Here is a 9123-nt window from a genome sequence, read left to right as displayed (position 1 = left end):
AGCGGAGTAGAGCAGTTTGGTAGCTCACGAGGCTCATAACCTTGAGGTCACGGGTTCGATTCCCGTCTCCGCACTTAGCAGTCTGTATAAAAGGACTATTCTATTTCTCTAGATATGTATGGTAGAGGGGCGTATCCAACCCTTTTTTATTCATTAGTTCCCGGCCCTAGAGGGCAAAATTGAGCAGTTTGCGAAGTCACTTGCCTTCAAAAAAAGAAGGCGCAAGGCCTCTCCCTACCCCTGCAGAAAATAAAAATGAACGAAAGGGACAGTCTACCTCTCCCTTCCCTTTAAAAAAAGTTTGCCCGTTGTTTGTCTCAGTTAATACCCAATTTTTGGAGCTCTGTTGGCGAGTTCTATTTCTGCCTCTGGAGCGCCCTCTTTTTTTGAGTGGGATGCAAAGGAAGGGTAAGATAGTAAGGGATACGGCACTAGACTAACACCTAATTAATACTTAATTTAATATAAGTAGTTAAACAGTTAACTAGACTAAACTTTTTATCATAGTACTTTGATAAATTAAGCGGGCGAGCGGCGGGAATCGAACCCGTATCTTCTCCTTGGCAAGGAGATATTTTACCATTGAACTACGCTCGCTACGGTATATATTTTATAGCGTATATCCGCCTGGGTCGACCTTCTATGTCTGGGTCGACCGTTTCATTTCATTTTCTATTATATTAGAGTTTTCCTTTTTTTATTATCTGTCAATGAATATTCTAATGGGAATGGAATTTCATAATACTGAAAGAGAAGAGCTAGCAATTCGGAACGCAAAATTGCGTTTTAATACGTCTCACTATTCTAATTTTTTAGAAGAAATGGCCTTTATTATTTCTTTTTTATGGGGTTAATAAATATTAACCAAATTTCATTTAAGAAATGAGAGAATTCAGAATAGCTACGAGAAAGACTAGTCCAATCCATAATGATGTACCGGAAAATACAACATTTTTATTATTTGGACCAACCATCAGGAGAAGCAAATACAAGGGGTACACTAATTACTAAGACTGAGGAAGTCGCAATTAATGCAAAAACAGCTAATTGGAAAGCAATAGTCATATTTCTAATCCTCCAAGCTACCATCAAATAAAGTTGACTACATATTTGATCCCTCACTTAAACCAAAATTGTAAAAAAATACAAGAAGTAGGAGGGGTTTAATCATGAATCCATTGATTCTTCTCTTTATTCAAATTTATTACTTAAACCGCTTTTTTATTTGGATATGGGGGGTGAGAAGAGATTATTTACTCTTTATTTCACAAGCGGGTATAGCGGATCCTGTATCCGTGTATACAGTATACAGAGATATATCGAAAAGGAACTTGTATCTGATATCTTTCTAGAGGCTAATAAATCTTTTTATTTTTTATATGGCTATGTTCTATTTGTAGGAGTAAAATAAGGATTAGGCTGTGGAGAGATGGCTGAGTGGTTGATAGCTCCGGTCTTGAAAACCGGTATAGTTCTAGGAACTATCGAGGGTTCGAATCCCTCTCTCTCCTTTTGCTTATTGAATACGTTTGTTTCTTTCATTTTTATTTATTTTTTTTTCTGTCCCTTATCTTTCTTTCATAAAAAGGAATGAATGGCTCGGCTAGATGGAATAACCGAGCCAGAACAGAAAAAAAGTAGAACAGGTATAAATAAGAAAATCTTAGTTAAGAGGGTTCATGTAAAGAACAGGTTCCAAATCACGATCGATTCCCTTTTCAAAACCTGCTGCAGCAGCTCGGGCTCTTCCTGCATGCCATAAATGGCCCACAAAAAAGAAGAATCCTAGAACAAAATGAGAAGTTGATAACCAACTTCTAGGAGAGACATAATTAACTGCATTGATCTCGGTAGCTACGCCACCCACGGAATTTAAAGAGCCTAAAGGAGCGTGGGTCATATATTCTGCTGAGCGTCGTTCTTGCCAAGGTTGTATGTCTTTTTTCAACCTACTCAAGTCCAAACCGTTGGGGCCCCTTAGAGGTTCTAACCATGGAGCACGAAGGTCCCAAAAACGCATAGTTTCCCCTCCAAAGATAACCTCCCCAGTTGGGGAACGCATTAGATATTTACCTAAACCTGTGGGTCCTTGAGCGGATCCCACATTAGCTCCAAGACGCTGGTCTCTAACTAGAAAAGTAAATGCTTGAGCTTGAGAAGCTTCTGGCCCGGTGGGTCCATAAAACTCACTCGGATAAGCTGTATTATTGAACCATACAAAACAACAAGCGATAAAACCAAAGACAGATAAAGCAGCTAAACTATAAGACAAGTAAGCTTCTCCAGACCATACAAATGCACGGCGAGCCCATGCGAAGGGTTTGGTTAAAATATGCCAAATTCCGCCAAATACACAAATAAAACCCAACCATACATGCCCACCAATTATATCTTCTAAATCATCTACACTAACAATCCACCCTTCTCCACCAAAAGGAGATTTTAGTAAATAACCAAATATAACACTGGGACTAAGGGTCAAATTGGTAATTTTTCTTACATCTCCCCCCCCAGGGGCCCAGGTATCATATACACCGCCAAAATAAAGAGCCTTGAGTACTAGAAGAAAAGCACCTAGACCTAACAAAATTAAGTGAATACCCAAAATTGTAGTCATTTTATTTCTATCTTTCCAGACATAACCAAAGAATGGAAAAGATTCCTCAAGAGTCTCGGGTCCCAGAAGCGCGTGATAAATGCCACCGAAGCCTAAGACTGCGGAGGAAATTAGGTGAAGTACGCCAGATACAAAGTACGGAAAAGTATCTAGAACTTCCCCCCCTGGCCCTACTCCCCAACCTAGAGTAGCTAAGTGTGGAAGTAAAATCAACCCTTGTTCATACATGGGCTTTTCTGGTACGAAATGGGCCACTTCAAATAGGTTCATTGCTCCGGCCCAGAATACGATTAATCCGGCATGAGCTACATGAGCTCCAAGCAGTTTACCGGACAAATTGATAAGTCTGGCATTCCCAGCCCACCAAGCAAAGCCGGTGGTTTCTTGGTCACGACCAGCTAAAACGAAAGTTCCATTAAAGAGCGTTTCCACGTGGTAGAACCTCCTCAGGGAATATAAGATTTTCATGAGGCTGATCCTGAGCTGCCATCCACGCACGAATACCCTCGTTTAAAAGAATATTTTTGGTGTAGAAAGTCTCAAATTCAGGATCTTCCGCTGCACGGATTTCCTGGGAAACAAAGTCATAGGCACGTAAGTTCAGAGCCAAGCCAACTACGCCAATAGCACTCATCCATAAACCGGTGACGGGTACAAATAGCATAAAGAAATGTAACCAACGTTTATTGGAAAAAGCAACACCAAAGATTTGGGACCAAAAGCGGTTAGCAGTGACCATTGAATAAGTTTCTTCAGCTTGAGTTGGGTTAAAAGCACGGAAGGTATTTGCACCATCACCGTCCTCAAATAGAGTGTTTTCTACGGTCGCTCCATGAATAGCGCATAGCAGAGCCGCACCTAATACTCCGGCAACTCCCATCATATGAAATGGGTTCAACGTCCAATTATGAAATCCTTGGAAGAAAAGGATGAATCGAAATATCGCTGCTACGCCAAAACTCGGCGCAAAGAACCAACCAGATTGCCCCAGTGGATAAATAAGGAATACAGAAACAAAAACAGCAATTGGACCAGAGAATGAGATTGCATTATAAGGCCGCAATTGAACAGACCGAGCAAGTTCAAATTGGCGTAACATGAAACCTATTAGTGCAAAAGCCCCGTGGAGAGCTACAAAAGTCCATAGACCGCCTAATTGACACCAACGAGTAAAATCTCCTTGTGCTTCGGGCCCCCATAGTAGCAACAAAGAGTGTGCTAAACTATTGGCAGGGGTAGAAACTGCTGCGGTTAAGAAATTACAACCTTCCAAATAGGAACTAGCCAATCCATGGGTATACCAAGAAGTTACAAAAGTTGTCCCTGTAAACCAACCCCCTAAAGCGAAATAAGCACAAGGAAAGAGCAATAGGCCAGACCATCCTACAAAAACGAAACGGTCCCTTCGTAACCAGTCATCCATAGTATCAAATAGATCATTTTCTTCTTTAGGAATTCTACCAAGGGCTATAGTCATAGTGATCCTCCTATTCAATTACTTCAACCATTTCCGAGCACCTCATATCACTTTCCAAGGCATATGATAGTTTTATTATCTGTGGACGATTTCTTTCTCGTTCAATGCCCTTTTTCAATGGTCTCGAAGAGAGAAATTTCCCATTTTTATCTATGGAGTCACAGTCACAACCGAGGTCGTGGTAAATCCATGAATTTGATTCGATTTGTTTTTCTTATACTATTTATTTGTTTTTCTTATACTATAGAAATAGAAATAAATTGTTTTTCTTATACTATAGAAAGAAATAAACCTTTGAATTCAGCATTATTCCAAGACTCCTATTTCAAAGTCTATCTTTTAAGGGAAAAATGCAAATAAAAGTAACCCTTCTTTTCCCATTCCCTCTCTATTGCATGGGTGGAAGAACTAAAATAATAGAGGATTCTGAAAAAAAAAAATGGACCTTCGAAATCCAATTTTATGTGTAGCGCAAAGGAGTTGCGATTTCTTCTTATTCCTATAGAACATCTAGTAACAAGAATATGAAATCGTAAATAGCGAAAAATTCTTGTCTTGCGCGGTCTAAGTCTAAGGAAATAAAAAAAATTCGCTTATACAATTTCATCTACATCGAATTTATATATCAGAATAGCGGATAGAGGCATCATTAAAGGAGTCAGGTCTACTTACTTTATGCTTCTTTCCAATTTTATGGTGGATTTGATAAGAACCCTTTTTGCTTTCTTGATAAATAATCGACAAAAAAAGCGTTTTTTTTATATAACCTGCTTGTTTTATTATAATTATAACAAGTCCTATATGGAAATGCCCGCTAAAGAGAAAATCTATTTGATTGTCTCTCGGCCAATATCGATTTTTAGAAAGAAAAAACAAGAATTTTCTTCTTTTTTTATTAACATTAAGAAAAAAGAATATAATTAAAATGGAATTGGCAATATAATTTTTATAGACTTTTGAAAGAAAAAAAAGGGGTTTTTTGCAACCGTTATTTCTTATTTCTTGCCTATATCATATCACGGAAACCTTTCGCTTTGGAACGTGGAGAGATGGCTGAGTGGACTAAAGCGGCGGATTGCTAATCCGTTGTACAATTTTTTTGTACCGAGGGTTCGAATCCCTCTCTTTCCGCTCCCTTGGATCATTTGGGACTTTCGAATTGGAAAGAATTCTGACCCCCGGATTTTCTCATAGATAAATGTACGAAACAAATCCAATAAGAAAAAAAAAAACTGAATTTTTACTCCTCGCGTCCAGGATTCCGTCCTGGGTCATTAGATAAGAATCCAAAGATAAAGAGTGAAACAAAGAATATCACTACTGTATAAACAAAAAGTTTGAGAGTAAGCATTACATAATCTCCAAGATTTTTTTTTAAGGAATAGATTACCAGTTTTTCCTTACCACACGGATCCACTAGGATGGTTTTTTTTTATACCTAAAAATGCAAAAAAGAATTCTTGAAAAAAATTGCAAGAATTCTTTTATAATAAGCACTCTTATCAATAGCAAAAATAGGGTTAGGTGGTTAGGTATTGTGTAGGTACCTTTAGGTACCTGCTCAACCTAGGTGCAGGGGAGTAGAAAGGCTGATCCAAATTTATTGCTGTAGCTACCCATTCAATGTAGAAGAATTTAAATTTTAGAATCGAAGGTTCATAATATAAAAATATAAAACTTCTCGGCTTTTACCCATTTTAAAATTTTTTTGGAATGAACACATCATTCAATTTGGCATACAGAGTACTAAAGATTTCATCGAAAACTTACAGCAGCTTGCCAAACAAAGGCTAATAGAAAAAAGAATAGAGGTATAACAGGCATAATATCCACGATTGGATTGAAAATAGCATAAGCTTCGGGTAATTTGGCAAAGAAAAAACTAGTAGGATAAAGAACAGAATTAAAACAGATACAGGTTAAACTAAGTATATTAGGCATAACAAGCATTTCATTCTTGTAGAGTAAATAATTGGATTTTTCTTGAGTTATTTTTTTAAGGGAAAGAAGGAAAAGGCAGATTCAAAATCTTTTTTCTTCGGACTTTCCCAAACACAAAATACCTCCTTGTATTCGCACTCTCAAATGAGAGTGGAATAAATTCGACTTTCATATAATATCTTAATAGAATTCCATGTAATGATCAATGCATTTTTTTGATTCTATATTATCCGCATGTGTAGAATACTAGCAAGAGAATATCCCTCCTTTTTTATGTAATTGAAATGGTATTGACGAATAACAAATAAACATACTAGTGTTTATTAGTGTCGCATAAAACCCGAAATGGGGCGTGGCCAAGTGGTAAGGCAGCGGGTTTTGGTCCCGTTACTCGGAGGTTCGAATCCTTCCGTCCCAGATTGTTTCTGATGAAACAAACGGTGAAATCATATAGTATTCCGTACGAGACAAAAGTTTATTAAAGAGAATAATGATATCTTATTCTTTCTCAGAAAACATAATAAAGTCTTAAGTCCAGTCAAATTGACTATCTTTATTTTCATGAAAAAATGGGATCTATCAAGCACATTCAGGATATGCCTCTACTATAAAATCACTTAGTCATATTTTTTTCTTCCTTTTGGTATTCGAGTTGAAGAAGTACGAGAATTCTATAACTACCAAAAACTTTCAATCTTTTCATTGGAATAGTTTATTTAGTTATTATAGTTAATTGTTTTTGGTACTGAAAAAATATATTACTACTAGAATTCTAATTCTAGTAATTAAATTAATTAAACTTTTTTGGAGGTTGATAGTTTATTTATTGAGGAAGAGTCAATCCTTCTTTTCTCACTTCAAGATTGATCATCTCGAGCCATCCGTTGAGGGTGGAAATTTAAGAATAAATAAGTTTTAAGCAAACTTGTTTAGTCGTCTTTTTCAAACTATGTTTCATTCATATGATAGAATTTTAATATGGGTTTAAATAAATTGGATCTTGGCGGAGGCTTCCCGGATAAATACTTACTTTCTTTTATCCATATTGCTCCATAGATAGCAAGTTTTAATTAGTATAAAAAAACTAAACCAATGACTATTCATGATTCCATCCATATTGGATCAATTCTCTATACCACTTTGCAATGAAAAGAGGAATGTTTGTTATGGTAAAACTTCGTTTAAAACGATGTGGTAGAAAGCAACGTGCGACTTGAAGGACATGATCGATTGTGGATTTTGCTATCCATCATTTTCCATAGTAATGAAAATGCTCTTGGCTCGACATAGCCTGTTCTATTCGTTCCGAACCAAATTTGCGCTGGGTTTAAGTAACATAGTACACGATGGAGCTCGAGAGGACAGAATTTTTTTTATCAAGGGAAAGAATCTAGGGTTAGTGAAAACTAATAAATTAGGCCAACTTTGTCAGTCTATCCTTAATATAGAAATAAATCGAAAGGTTAAAATAAGAAGAAAGTCCAATAAAAGTATATCAGAATCAATCCCTCTTATTAGATTTCTATAGAAGAGATAAATGCTTTATCGAAGGAAATAAGAAAAAAGGGTATGTTGCTACTCTTTTGAAAGAAAAAAATAGGAATTCCCGAAGTAATGTCTAAACCCAAGGATTTCACAAATCAAAGATAAAGGATTCCAGAACAAGTAAACACAATTTTCAATTGTCTCAACAACAGAGTTGGATTAGAATAAGGAATAAAAGTCAATTCGTTCGAAATGAGACAAAGAAAAGAGTTTAAAGACGACTCAAAAATTTTGGAAGGATTTTGCCTTCGAAGTTTGTCAGGCAAAATTAGCCCACTTGAGTCATGAGTATAAATGAAATTTGTTTTTTCTGTAAGGAAATTAATGCACGTCATAGTCTAATTTCTATTATTATCGACAGAAATTCGAATCATTTTCTCGAGCCGTATGAGGAGAAAACCTCATATACGTTTCTAGGGGGGGGCGTTGTTTATCTACATCTATCCCAATAAGCTGTCTATCGAATCGTTGCAATTGATGTTCGATCTCGAAGAGAAGGAAGAGATCTTCAAAAAGTAGGTTTTTATGATCCGATAAAGAATCAAACTTGTTTAAATGTTCCAGCTATTCTCTATTTCCTTGAAAAGGGTGCTCAACCAACAAGAACTGTTTATGATATTTTAAGGAAGGCAGAATTCTTTAAAGAAAAAGAAAGAACTTTGAGTTAATTGAAGAACTAAATGAATCAAAAAATAGGATAGGAGAAGATTATTAGTATTCCTAGTTGTCTAATTATTTAGACACAATTTACCTCTTTTTTAATCCTATTTGGATTTATATTATATCGTGCCAATCCAACATAAGCCCCTATTTTATTTACTTTTTCTATCTAATTTGTTTTCTTACCATTGTATTTCCATTGACAAAGGTCTATTGAACAAATAGAATTTGTAGATAGATGGGTCTCTTTATCCTCACTCCATATTCAATTTTTCCGCCTACACTTCGCTCAAATGATAAGGGTGTTCCTCTTGCATGTATTCTCATACAATATAATATATATTTTTTATAATATATATTTTTTGTTAATAAAAATCGCTAAAAATAAGGAGAATTTGGCCATCGTGATTAGGGTCGCTCTTTTTTTAACTTTACTTTAGTGGAATTTCACCGGACCTGTTCGTTTTGGCATTTGAGTGTTTTTCATGGTCGATAAAAAAAATCTTTTGATGTCTTGCTAGTTCAATGTTTTGACAGAAGCGCGCGGTGTAATTCCATTGATTTTTGGATTTCGATCGTATCTAAGATCCTTTTTTTATCTGGGTTGCTAACTCAATGGTAGAGTACTCGGCTTTTAAGTGCGACTATGATCTTTTACACATTTGGATGAAACAACAAATTCGTCCAGACTCTTGGTAGAGTCTAGAAGACCACGACTGATCCTCAAAGGTAATGAATGGAAAAAATAGCATGTCGTAATAAAATCAATCTTTTTTGAATGGAATCCAAAATTACGATTTTCTGGGTCTAATGAATAAATGGATAGAGCCTGGCTCCAATTCTGGTAAAATAAAAAGCAACGAGCTGAACTTCCTAATTGGAA

The 9123-nt window shown here is 36.2% G+C and overlaps 3 non-coding genes across 3 annotated transcripts; all 3 read left to right on the top strand.

Annotated features, from left to right (window-relative positions):
* TRNAM-CAU (transfer RNA methionine (anticodon CAU)) lies at positions 1–74 on the top strand. Its single transcript has one exon. It is a non-coding gene; the product is annotated as a tRNA-Met (tRNA).
* Positions 75–1423: 1349 nt separating this feature from the next.
* TRNAS-UGA (transfer RNA serine (anticodon UGA)) lies at positions 1424–1511 on the top strand. Its single transcript has one exon. It is a non-coding gene; the product is annotated as a tRNA-Ser (tRNA).
* A 3626-nt stretch (positions 1512–5137) lies between these two features.
* TRNAS-GCU (transfer RNA serine (anticodon GCU)) lies at positions 5138–5225 on the top strand. The gene has a single exon. It is a non-coding gene; the product is annotated as a tRNA-Ser (tRNA).
* Positions 5226–9123: the final 3898 nt, after the last annotated feature.

The sequence above is a fragment of the Triticum urartu genome, unplaced genomic scaffold (genome assembly GCF_056163025.1).
Source record: "Triticum urartu cultivar PI428250 unplaced genomic scaffold, HENAU_Tu73 scaffold2, whole genome shotgun sequence".
Classification (NCBI taxonomy): Eukaryota; Viridiplantae; Streptophyta; class Magnoliopsida; order Poales; family Poaceae; genus Triticum; species Triticum urartu.
The sequence above is the reverse complement of the archived record's forward strand: the minus strand, read 5'-3'. Positions and strand labels throughout refer to the sequence as shown.